Here is a 14,114-nt window from a genome sequence, read left to right as displayed (position 1 = left end):
AATAAATGTTAAAACCCAAACTATTCCTACTTTGAAAACGGTGCCATTTTTTAATTTTGTTTTTTTCCTGCCACTCGCACTTTCTGTATGCATTGAGGGATAGTCCAGATCCACCCCACCCCACAAAACTGGTTTAGCAATACTTAAAATTCAGCAAACAGCATTCCTACCTCCCGGAGATACCTCCTTCATCATTATGGATGACTGACATATAAAAAATGTGATGCCTAGAATTGGAGTCAGTTCTTCTCTTGCAAATATTCACACATCAAACAATTCTCTTTCCTCATTTTCATAAAGACAGTTCTGACCATATTATCATAGCTAAAGGACAAAGTATATCGCTCTCAAAGTTCAATTGATCTTACTTGTCTAAGTCTAACTCCAAATGAAGATAACAGAAATCCTTTCTCTATGTAAAAGGGTTAAGCTTAGGGGAAAAAAGTGAAAGATTTTCTGGTTCGTTCCAAATAGGCTTTGGAGAAAGCATCGCTAAGTGTGAAACGCCTCACCTACTGCGTTTCATTGAACAAAGCATTTTGTAAAACAAGCAAAGGCAAAATTTTGAGAGACATTTAAAGGGCTTGTCTTTTGGAAGTTAATTCCCTTTGCTTAACTTATCATTGATTCCCATTCTCTTTTCCCCTCTTATACCGTCACCACATATAAGAGAATATAACAAGATTCTAATTTGTCTAGAACTTAGCTTGAATTGTTCACAATGCAGATATTCATGGGGGCTGTAAAGTGCAGGATGTGTGCATTCATTCAGATCCTACCAACACCATGGCATCCCTACTGTGTGCTGGGCTCTGGTTAAGCAGGCTGGTGCTGGCTCTGCCCCTGCCCCTGAACACCACACAGTGGGTGCTTTCTGACACGTCTCAGACTCTGCAAACCCCGAGATAGATGCTTTGGAATATTCTGATCACAAACTATCTATCAGGAACTACATTAATAGAGTCCAGGAGCCTGAAGGAAAGCACTGTCCCCCGGCTTGTACTTCCTTGTACACGTCCTTGTTGCTTGGACATCTGCTAGTCAAGCACAGCTGAGCTCTGCTTCCCTGTGGAGGATCACCCAGCTCTGCTATAGCTCCTCACTCATCTGTTTTGTTTTAAAGATTCCTCCACATCCACTGTAGAGGAATTTAACTCCCCAATGGCCCCAACTATAAATAGGGAAGCTTTCTTGCTGATACCATGTACCCCCTCTCTCCCTTCCCCAGTCCTTCTCCTCTGTACCCCCTCTCTCCCCCTTCCAAACTCTGTGGGCTAGAAGTAGTCATAAAACAGCTCATGTATAAAATATTAGTTTCCATAATAATTTTTGATTACACAAAAACTATCTGTCCTGCTCAGAACGCTTTACAACCATATAATAAGAAGAATAACAATATTTATAAAGACTTACCACATGCTTGGTAATGGATGTTACATTTCCTCCCCTAAATGGCCCTGCAAGGCAGGTATCAGGGTCAGGCAAATTGAGGCTTGTGTAGGTTAAGTGACTTGGCCAAGGTCAAACAGCAAGTGATGAGAGACAATATGCAAACAGGTCTGCTCAGATGCCAAAGCCCAGCTTTCAAAATGCCCTCATGCTGCTTCATAAGGTCAAGGTGTGAGAAGCAAAGCAAAAATAAGATTACAGTGTCAGGTATTTGTTGAATACAAATTTGTTTCCTTTCAAGCTTATCAGAAACCAAAACAAAAAGAAGTATTTCATTTTATTCCAACGAAAGACAAACACTGTAGTATAAGTGAAAGTAGCCTAAACTTTTGATTTGTACTACTGTGAGTAGAACTTACAGTAGTTTATGTTTAAATGAATGCTGGTAATGGAATAGAATATAATGTACCTTAATTGATTTATGGACACTGTGTCTCTTAATAACTCACAGTTAGCAATTTCCAATTTTAACCAATCCCCTTCAATAAGAGCTTGCTCAAAACACTTAACGTCGTTTTCTTTGAATACCTGTGGTTACAGCAAATGTTGCCCACCACGATAACCCAATCAGCTAAGCCTACAGTAAGTGTTTTACTCCTACCGTCCACATATTTGCTGTGCCCAGTGGTTTGCCCTACACGTCAAATTGTTCCTGTGTACACTTCCCACAAACTGAGCTTCATGCTCAGTATTCAACGTGGTTATGTTGTCTAATGATTTCAATCCTATAGTCATTTCTCCATTCATGAAAACCTTAGACATCTTTGACATTGGCTTCTCTTTCAATATATCACTTTCCAACCATTGTAAACATACGTAAATAAACACATATGTCTATACGAATAACTTATTCATCTCTTCTGCATGCAAACCAAATAACTCACTCAGGGTTTGGTTTTGGTTTTGGTTTTTGTGTTAAGACCAGATAGACTGCAGTTTAAGAATATTTTTTCTTGGCCTATAGTACAATGGCAATGACAAAAATAACACTCTGTATTCTCAATTCCCCCTTATTCTAACCAGTTTCAAAGGACTATTTCATTTTCAAGAGTGCTATTTCATTGTTACATACTTGATACCATTGATTGAGTCACCAGTTATTTCCATTTATAACATGAGCATTACTGCTTTCTTAGCACAGTTATTTCTACAACTCATGCAATTAGTGAATATTAATTGAATCTGAATTATTTTAAATATAGATCGTTGTGAAGAGGAACTATTTGTACCAAATATGGTCCAAAACATGAACACTACCAATTAGTTTGCCAGAAGGCACTTATTAAGCATTTATTTTGCTAATTAAGCATCTCTGTCCCTTCCATGTAGAGACATCATCTAGATCAGTGCTGCTCAATAGAAATACAATGCAAGTCACATATGTAATTTTAAATTTTCTAGTAGCCACATTTAAAAAGGCAAAAAGAAACAAGTGAGATTAATTTCTATTATAACATTACTTAAAGTGTTAATATAAAGTAAATGAATTTTATTTAACCCAGCATATCTGAAATATTATCAGTTCAATATGTAATCATATAAAAACTATTGAGATATGTTTTACATTATTTTGTATTAAGTCTTCAAAATCTGGTGTATACATTTACACTTACACTCAGTTCAGACTAGCACATTTCAAGTGCTTGGTGCTGCACGTGGCCAGTGGCTACTGCACTGGACAGCATGGGTCCAGATCAGTGGTTTTCAGCCTCACTGCTCACCTGGGGAGGGTCTATAAATTTTGATTCTTAGGTCACTCCCCAAACCAATTAACTCAGAATCTCTGGGAGTAAGACCCAAACATCAATATTTTTTAAATCTCCCAGGCAATTGCAATGAGCAGCCAAAGTTGACAAGCACTTGTCAAAAACAGTATGGAGGAGGTTGAACATGAACTTTGTCATTTTGTTCATTTAAATGTCAGGGGGTGCGATGGTGAGTGACATCAAAAAGCTTATAACTTGTGTGAGAGACACACACACACACATTACAACAAATATTCCCAATGCTGTGATAACCACACAAATAAAAATGTAAAACAAAATATACAACAGGATAGTAAAGAGGGAATGAGCAATAATGCCTGATGAAAGGCTCTTCCTCGGGTGTTGGCTGGTAGAGATTGGTAAATGTCATCACATTAGGAGTGGAGGGTATTTTTTGAATAGGGCGATAAGGAAGTTTCCGAAAGGCATTTTAGTTGGTACCATAAAAGGCTCTTTCATCAGAACCTAACTAATTCAGATTTTATAATTTCTGAGAGATGTTGGGGCAGAATTACTTTTGCCCTACATCTGGGGAGGGAAAAAAAAAAAGGTTTGTTAAGAAAAAGAAGATTTTAACAGATTATTTAAAATTCTCAATACATGATCTAAACAATTTTTAAAACCTGACATGTTCACAAGTGAAGCTCTCTGAATCTAAATTAGTTTACTGTGCTGTATTAAAACATCAAAGTTATTCAATTCTATTTTTAAAGAAAAGCATAGTATTTCAGATTTATTCCAATTGTGTAAGTCTTTTTGTGCTATGAATACAAATGTTCTTGAATCTGTCCTTCCACTGTCGAATATGCTTCTTAGCAGGATACATTTTTGAGGAGGTTTTCTACCGTATATTCTACTGTGGTTGCAAAATAAAAATATGCCTCCTGCACCCTACTTTAAGTTTGTTTTTCTTTTTCTGACTAATATATCCTTATTTCTTTATTTGCTCAAAAATGAGCTCAGAATGTTTCTCCTTCCTGAAGCCCTCCTTGACTATCCCCGCATGACCCCTCCCTCTGTGTCATCTGATATGTTGTGGACAAGCTTCTCATTAAACTTATGTATATCAACAAATAAGCACAAAACTGAGTGATTTTTTTCTTGAAAGACTGTGAGCTGCTTGAGGGCATTTCATGTCTTCTCAGTTTCCTATCTCCAGCCACCAGCACTATGTGTGGCACTTAGTGCTCAAAAATATTGCTCAAGTTAGATTAAAACAGAGAAAATGGAACCTCGTGGAACCAAAGCAAGGGCCAAAATACTCATCATCTTTAGCCTCAACTTTTATACACATTACTATATATAAAATAGATAACTAATAAGGACTTACTGTATAGCAGGGAACTCTACTCAATACTCTGTAATGATCTATATGGGAAAAGAATCAAAAAAAGTGTGGATATATGTATATGTATAACTGATTCACTTTGCTGTACAGCAGAAACTAACACACCATTTTAAATCAACTGTATTCCAATAAAAATTTATAAGTAAATAAATAAATAAAAATTTAAAAAAAGAATAATAGAAAAGATTTATGCACCAAGTAAGGAAGTACAGAGAGTTCTTAAAGTTGTTTGTGATTATGTCACCTTAAAAGGAAAAGGAACCAACAGAAGGTGTCAGCTTGTGCCCTGAAAATTTTCCTACAAATAATATTATTACCTCCCCTTGAAAGAGAGAAACATATATCATGATTTCTACACTGAGGGTTTAGGGAGTGGACGTGTTTTGTTCTAATAGCGAAATAATTGGAGATACTATTGTACTGGTCAGCATGACCCAGCCAGAATAGTTTTGATTTAGTAAACTTGTCTTCCTAAGTAAAACAAAGCTAATTGGACAAATAGAAATAATATTGCACTGCCCAAGGCTCTCCCTAGACCTTCAGAAAAAAAATAAGTCAATGAGAAATAGAATTACCTTTGAGAACAACAAACAAGTGTGACTCTGGTCTGCTCTGAAGGACAAGAGTCATGGGGCAGGGACAAGGCTGGGGACAGGGGGAAACACCCATTGTTCAGACTGGCTGTTGGGTTTGCATTGTAATGTTTTAATGTCACTCCTAGGGCCCAACCCTACCACCCCAATCTCCCCAGGGCAGAAAAAACTTACAGAGCCCTGCTCCATAAGACTCCCTCACACTACATCTGCTGTTGGACTCACTTTATCCTGAGACACAGAAAGCCTGGACCATCTTACGTTGGGACCATGGGTGAGATGAGTTTCTGGTAGTTATTGGCATTGCTTCATTTATTCACATATATCTATTTCATATATATGTGAAAAAATAACCCACATAATTCTGCAAATTCAGTGGATAACAGTGACCTGTGCCAGAATAAGAATTCCACAAGCTAAGGTTATCTGTGAACCTCTTAAATCCACCCTCCTTGGGGAAAAAACATATAGCAATTTCAGATGCATTACACGGGCCTTGCTTCTTCATTTTCATCTTTCTTTAGACTATCCTCTCCCTTTTCCCCCCAAATACAAATATGTACCTAAAAATGCCTGAAATCATCATAAAATGTTCAATTACATAAAACAGAGAGCAGCCTTCACATTTTGAAACTTACAATATTTCATATACTATTTCTTTTTTTTTTTTTTTTTAAGTATTTGTTTATTTATTTATGGCTGTGTTGGGTCTTCGTTTCTGTGCAAGGGCTTTCTCTAGTTGTGGCAAGCGGGGGCCACTCTTCAGCACGGTGCGCGGGCCTCTCACTATCGCGGCCTCTCTTGTTGCGGAGCACCGGCTCCAGATGCGCAGGCTCAGTAATTGTGGCTCACGGGCCTAGTTGCTCCGCGGCATGTGGGATCCTCCCAGACCAGGGCTCGAACCCGTGTCCCCTGCATTATTGGCAGGCAGATTCTCAACCACTGCGCCACCAGGGAAGCCCCTCATATACTATTTCTTTAATTCAATTTGTCAAATCTTAAATAGGTCCAAAATTCATATATTGTCCTAAAAAGCTTTGAGATAATAGTCTTCTCTTCAAAGAGAACAGTACTATTAATATACAACTGGTTAAGTTTAAACTAATAAATCATAATCAAGCAAAAGTAGGTCTTGAGGAATCTGCCTTAAGCCTCCATGACTTTAAATTTCCATATTCAGCACTTATAATAAATCCCATTTCATGTGCGTGAAAATATAAATATTCATGCATAATTAAATGTACACCTATAAATGCACAGGATACATATGCAGAAGTAAATGTGTTTTATGACTTCAGCTTATGAAATGTCTTATAGACACATATTGGTCATGGAGAAACTACCACTTTAATATCCATTCGATGTAATGTATGAGGTTACCACCGTGCCATCATCATAGTATAATGCCATGGCCTAAGATTTATCTATGAGGCAACTCAGAAAGGTGTAAATGCTCCAGAAATGAAAAGAAAATTGTGAAGCCATTAAATCATGGTCAATAAAGCATATCTGTGTCAGTCACAGTCTAATCAATCCTCTAACTCCATCAGGTTTTAGCTACAATGACTTCCAAACACATTTACCACTTTTGGGTCTTCCTTTGCATTCTTGTTATAAGAGTGACAAATTGCTTAGATTGGCTGACTGCTATTGCAAGGCCAAGCAAACAGATACCAAAAAGGGGGCATTTCAGGATTTGGAACAAGACCCCGGACACTTTTGCCTTATTTACAAGGCACTAATCTGTGCTAATAAGTGTGTACAAGCCTATGCAGGCAGAGACAGGGCCTGCAGGTCACTGCAGCCAAACACCAGGTCTTCTCGGCTGAAGACCACTCATGCTTCTAAAATCTCCACTGCCAAGTTCCAAATGCTATGCTTTCCTCTTTTCCAATTATCACTATCTTCATTCCCATACATGCCTATTAGAAAAAAACAATAAGACATCTACTTAGTTCAGTCATCTGGCAAATTCCATGGCTAATACAGTACTGTGGGTCAAATAATGCATTCAAAAACCAATCAATTTAGTGGGAAAAGAACAATCAAATTGCTTATTTTGCATCATGCAGAGCAAAAACATTACAATTTGAATGTTGTGCTTTTCAAATAGTTGTACTGATTTTGGGTAGACATAATCATATTCACCAGGCATCTCTGCACTTTGTCTCTTTGGTATATTATTTTTTAAACTGCCTTTTTTCCTTGGAATCAAATTTATTTATCCTTTTGGAATGCTTAATACCTTCATGTCAATCAATTTTTTTCACTAAAGCAAGCAAGTTCTTTGTTTTGCAGCTAAATTTTTTAGTCAGCTTTTGTTCAGAAACTGTTTATTTCTGACTGCATTACAAATGCTAGATTTAACCAACCTGTCAACCCAGGATAATATAAAGAGGGATCTTGTCAGTTCATCCTTTCCTCTCAGGAACAAAGATACTGTATTCTGTAGTTTTGAAGAAAGGAAATAATAGGATTAGACTAAGATTTGAGAACAAGAGGAGGTCAGACCCAAGAAAGGTATGTGGTCCTTCTAGAGCTTTCCCATCTAATATGGGGAATCGTAATCCATTCATGTTAAACGCTTTGACTATGCTCATTATGCAAAAAGCATTAGAGCCTAGTATATTTTGTTACCATAGTTCTGCCTACTGGGAACTATAATTAAAGCACATTTGAGCAAATGCAATTTTATTTGTTATTAAGCAACTAAAAGCTTAGTCAACCTTGCAAATATGGCATTATTTTAGGATTAAAATATGAGCCAGCCAGCTAGCTAATAAACTTTATTCGGTCCTGTCTTTATTAGCAATGGCTCCTATTCCTATTGTAGGAGACTCCTATGCTATAGAACAGTGTTTCTCAAACTTTAGGCTGCCTCAGAATAACCTGCAGGGCTTGTTAAAACACATTTCTGAGCCCTGCTTTCGGAGTTTCTTTACATCTGGGGTGGGGCCCTAAAATTTGCATTTCTAATACGTCCCTAGGGGATGCTGATGCTGCTGGCCTGCAGACCACACTTTAGGAACCACTGCTACATAATGTCATGGTTAGAGCTTTGGAGTCAGCCCACCTGGGCTCGTATCCTGCTCTTCCACTCTTTATGTCCTTGCGCAGGTGACTTCATCTCTAAGCCTCAGTTTCTTAATCCGTTTAGTGGGGACAATAATATACTTATCCAATAGGTTTGTTGTGGGAATAAAATGAGATGAAAATATGGACTGTGCTTAGCCCAGTGCCTGGCAGGGGAAAAATCAATGCATGGCAGTGATCAGTTTATTACTATTGTTAATTGGAGAAATAGGCCAAAGCTGGTACAGTGTATTTATAGCCAGCAGTGTGCATCGGACTCACCTGGAGAGCTTTTGTAAAATTAATGCAATACCTGCCCCCTCAAGGATTCTGATATAATCCATATTTCATTAACTACTAAGATGTCACTGATTATAAGATGCACCATTATTTTAGGTACCACTAAGAAAGAAAATTCTGCAATTATACCATGACTAAACTAATGAAAAGTGAGAGCAACCAGATTTCAGAAATGAGCAAACGTGAAAAAATGTGCATCTTGGAATTGATAAAATACAGTAGGTACAGATGTGAATTTAGGCTTGCTTCACAGATTATTGTGATGTGCAATTCTGGTTAAAAAACGCTAACCTAGTCAGTGTGGCAGCTGCAAGGGGGACTCAAAGTTCAGATGCCTTGAAACTGAGAGCCCACAGGTTGGAAGCCCCATCCTTAGAACTATAACACAGACTAATATCATAATCCACCACACAATTCCCTAGGCTGCTAACGAAACAAAAATATTTCCTCTTGGTTTGATAGCATGCACCCTCTAAACTTCTCCCATTGGATAGCATTTCCCCACATAATGAGAACAAATAAGTCCATTGATAGAGCCAATCAGATCAGGAAGTTGTCAGGCCAAGAGTTTTTCCTTTATAAACATGAATTCCAATCCTGAGATTTGAGGAGTACTTGGGGAGACTTTTAAGGGAGAAAACATGATTTATATTTGGGGGAGAAGGGAGGGTGGTGGAAGTCACATTACTGGGACTTGCCGTAGTAAATTTTTGTTTTCCATCTTGATTTTTAAACTGTAGTCTGTAAAGTGTTGCCAAAAAAAACTAATTTTGTATAATTGTTTTATCAATAGGTAATTTCAATTTCCCTTCACTCTAGGAATTTTGTGTGAAGGCAGGAGTAGCACATAACTTCCCTCAACTTTAATACTAATGCTCTCACCCACAGGAAGTGCATCTGTCTGTAATGCAACATAGAACAGGGCAATATCTTCTGACATTTTTATTTGGGAGCTCAAGATTTCTAATAACTTCAATAAACGGTCTCTGGTAGTCTCTGTGCACATGAGTTAATTATAACAAGAAAATAAAATAATATTCATTTTAGCTTCTGAAATTTCTAAGTATGTAAATCTTCAATGAAATGTTGAAATAAAATCATAGCTGCATTTGCAATTTTCCAGCAATGAAAATTTCATTTGAACTCTTTCCTATCTTGTCACTACCCAGTTGCTCCTTTAATGGATGGAATTGATAACAAATACTCAATGCAGATGGACAAACAAACATAAGATGTAAGTCAGAGAGTATCAAGAACATTTTTTGAAGGTCCAAATAATGACAAACTATAGCAATGATAATTAAAATTTTAAAATACACTAGTATAGATGATTTTCTCATTTTCTCACTGTATTAGGAACACACGCACACACACACACAGACAAACACAAACACCCAATGAAATCTATACTTGTGAAAAAATTGTTTTGTACCTTGGAAACCTCTTTTGGTCCTGGCTCATATTAAATTCCTTTCTATTGTTATATATTAAAGGTTTAAAAAAATGATATTTTTAAAACTGTGATGTTGAAAAATTTTCATGTTTCTAATTACAGAATAGGAAATACAAGATATCATGAAACTCTACAAAAATATCTACATAATTTAAATGACTGCACATGTAGAATATAATTTAATATAAAACACAGTCACCTGAATAAGGACATCTTAGACACAGTCACACTGGTCATAGAGAATATCTGTCAACTTAAGTGAGGAGGAAGTAGCAATATCTTTACAGAAAATTCATTTCTGTTTCACTATAAATATAGAGGACAGTATTTGTTCAATTGATTCTGTCTTTCATGGTTTGGTTGCACAATGAATGCAACCCCACCCCTATTTTCCAAAGAAAAAGACAAAACCTGGTCTTGTAATTCTTCAGTCCCATCTACCACTGTAATATCTAACTCACTCATTTGCATACACATTTCCACCAGGGTTTATCTTTATTAAAGAATTCTTTGTGTACTTTATCTATTTTGACCAAAACATGCATAAACTTCCTAAAGTTTCATGATATCACTGTATATGATGATTTTAAGTATTTTCAGTTCTTTGGAAGACATAAGAAAAGTCTTAAGAAATAAGCATTAGCAGAGTTTCGAAGATTCTGATTTGTTTTAACAAAAACATCAATTAGTTCAAGTCCTTTGCTGATTAGAAAGTAGTGGATCTCACTTGACAGTCAAAGCATTTTGATCTTATGTTTTGCACTCCCATAAAATGCCTTGCCATTTCTAATAATTATCTGAATGTTCAACTTTTTCCAATATCCTTCTCTCAGTCTTGTATGTCTGTTAGGGAATCAAAAGGTTTTGCTTGCCTAAGAAGAAATGTGCTAAAGAGAGGATGACACAACAATTTCAGGAGGAAAGAATAACAGACAAATGCCCTTTCCTTCTTTGGTATAAGTCTTGGGATTATAGAAAATGTAGAGACTAAGCACACATCATCTTCAGAGAGACCTTTAGAAGATCTTTCAACTCATCCTTGTGGACAAAATGGAGTAAGGAGAAGCTGAGTGCATGAATATTAGGGCAGATTAGTAACAGCTTCAACAGCTATACCCAGAGGGTGCTAATTAATAGAGTACCATCTATCTGGTTCTAGGTTTCCAACCTCATAGAAGGATTCTTTCCTGGGTTCCATTTGCTTCAACATTTTACATTATCGTCAATGTCCTGGATGAGACTATAGAGAGGACATCATAACATTTGTAGACCAGCCAGTGACCATGTTGGATGACTGAATCAGGATCAAGAAGGAAGCTGACATGTTAGAATCAAGGGCTAAATCCAATAAGATGAAAAGTAATAGACATAAATGTAAAATGAGGTGATTAAGTCCAAAAGGACAATTGTTTTGTACACACTGGACAGTAGCAATGGCTTAGAAACAATCCATGCAGCTAAGGCTTAGAGATTTTAGTCTATAGAAAGGTTAATATGAATCAACAGTAAACAGAACGTTTGTTGAATGAATGAATAAGTGTAGTATAGAATAATAGGAGAGATGAAGAAAGAAGGGAAGAGGAGGGAAGGAGAAAGGAGAGGAGGAAAGGAGGGATAAGAGAGAATCTATATGAAAAGAAGAAAAACTCCATTTGTCTCTGTGCAGCCCAGACCATCCTAGACATACTGCAGTATAAGTATGGATGGACAAACTGGGTACACTCAGGAGTGATCCGAGATGGTGTCAAATCAGCACCATTCAAGGAATTCTTGAAGGAATCAGGCATCTTTAGCCTTGGAGACCTTATAATCATGTTCAAATATCCTAAGGACTTTCATGGGAAAAAGAATTGGAGGTGTTGTTGTTTGGACCCAATAGTTACAAATAAGATAATGAATGGAAGGCACAAAGCAGCAGAATTAGATTCTGTACTAATATCTCAGTGTCAAAGTTCTCCAAGGATGGAGTTACTGGCCACTCTCTCCAGGATGTACTGGAGCCCTGACTGGAAGATCCTTGGCAGAGCTTTTGCAAAATTAACAAGCATCGGATAGGTGATAGGACTAGATAATCTCTGAAAGTCCCTCCCAACCCCAATATTCCAATATTCAAACATTTTCTTGTGGTGCAAATTAAGTTCTTGCAAAAGATTTTCTCTAATAAAAACAATGAAAACAAATGGTTAGCCTGGGGACGGGAACCAAGCCTTCAGGAAATCCTAAGAGAACCGCGTGTTTGCTCTCTAGAGAACTAATCTCCTTCCCCAGGAATATATTAATATCTCTTTGTCCTCTTCTATACCAGCTGACTCTGGGAATTTGCACACAGCGTGCTTTATCTTGCTAAATATAATAGTCCATCCAGCATTCTTTCTTTGTGCGAAATCCCTATTCACTTTCATAAATTACATGAATGGATGTGAAGTGTACTTTCCTTTATTCAATAGAGACTATTCCCAAAAGCAGCCTGAAACATGCCAAACATCTGCTCCTACACACAGTTCAATACATGATATTGATATGTATTATTACTGGGTGAATTCTGAATACAAGGCCAATTTAACACACTCCTGAACAACTCCCTCTTCCTCCCATGGCCCAGTCACAGAAAGCTCAAGGAAATCAGAATAATTCTAATAGTTGCCCAAGCAAGCTACAACTAAGCAGGTAAATCTGCTAAAACAAAAACCACAGTAGACCATTCCAAAATCTAATATAAATTAGATAAGTATAAGTATGACAAATGTTTCTCTAATTTAATAAATATTTTTACATATATAAGTACTTTTTACTCTCTGCTATACTTTAATATTCAAAGATGTTGCTTTTCCATATTGTGAGTTCCTGGGCGTTTGAGTGCTTGTTATGAGTTTATCATATAGGCCTAGTCCATGTTTTAATGATCGAATGCAATTATTGTTGATCGTGTTACAAAGAAAGTGACCAAAATCCCTAAATCTTGAATTCATTCTAGCCATCTGCAGTGATCTCTCCCACGGACAGTGAATTTCCTCACAGACATGTTCATAAAGACACTCAGAGTAAACACAACTTTATTACCACTGAGGGCTTTGGCCCCAAATACCTCTCTGGTCTCCTTTCCTGGTGAAGTGACCTGGGACCTCATGTGAGTTTGGCAGACTCTTTCTGTCCCTTGGACTAGAGATTAATTTTTAAAAACAGCCCTAGAAGCAGATCCTTGATTCCTTCACAAGTCCCAGTCTGATTCTAGTTCCTGACAAATCACTGCTCTCACACAGATTACATCTGCCCAGAGGAGGCAGGTTCTCCTAATGAGTGAAGTCTTTCTATACACCTGTGTTGTCCAATACAGCCACTAGCCACATAGGGCTATTTAAATTTAATTTTAAGTAAATTAAGATTAAAGTTAAGGGGCTTCCCTGGTGGCGCAGTGGTTGAGAGTCTGCCTGCCAATGCAGGGGACACGGGTTCGAGCCCTGGTCTGGGAAGATCCCACATGCCGCGGAGCAACTAGGCCTGTGCGCCACAACTACTGAGCCTGCGCGTCTGGAGCCTGTGCTCCGCAACAAGAGAGGCCGCAATGGTGAGAGGCCCACGCACCGCGATGAAGAGTAGCCCCCGCTTGCCGCAACTAGAGAAAGCCCTCGCACAGGAACGAAGACCCAACACAGCCATAAGTAAATAAATAAATAAACACCCCCCCAAAAAAAGTTAAAAAAAAAAAAACTAGCACAGCACATATTTTAAAAAAAAAAAAATTAAAGTTAAAATTCAGTTCCTTGGTGTACTAGACACATTTCAAGTGCTGCATAGCCACATGTGGCCAGCGACTCGTGTATGAAGCATTTTCGTCATGCTCCATTGGACAGCGCTGCTCTTGGATGCCATTTTGTTCTTGACTTTGGCCAACGTTTTTCTTGGAGTTGGGCAGACTCATCTACCGCTAAAGATCAGAGTGTGAAACTGTTTACTCATTTCTTCATTCAACACATATTTATCAATTTCTTTTCTAGCTGCTGGATATATCACCATGAACAAAACAGATATGTACCTGCTCTCATGGAGCTGTCATTCTAGTGGAAAAACCAATACAGGTAAACAGCTAATGGAAAAGATTATTTAAGTTACAATTTTTTTCTTTCTTTTTTTTT

At 37.5% G+C, this 14,114-nt stretch overlaps 1 protein-coding gene across 2 annotated transcripts in view; it reads right to left on the bottom strand.

Annotated features, from left to right (window-relative positions):
* GRM8 (glutamate metabotropic receptor 8) overlaps positions 1–14,114 on the bottom strand; it is a 797,285-nt gene that overhangs the window by 522,099 nt on the left and 261,072 nt on the right. The gene's annotated exons all lie outside the window — the stretch shown is intronic.

This window comes from Balaenoptera acutorostrata, chromosome 7, assembly GCF_949987535.1.
Source record: "Balaenoptera acutorostrata chromosome 7, mBalAcu1.1, whole genome shotgun sequence".
NCBI lineage: Eukaryota > Metazoa > Chordata > Mammalia > Artiodactyla > Balaenopteridae > Balaenoptera > Balaenoptera acutorostrata.
This window is presented reverse-complemented; position numbering and strand designations above follow the sequence as displayed.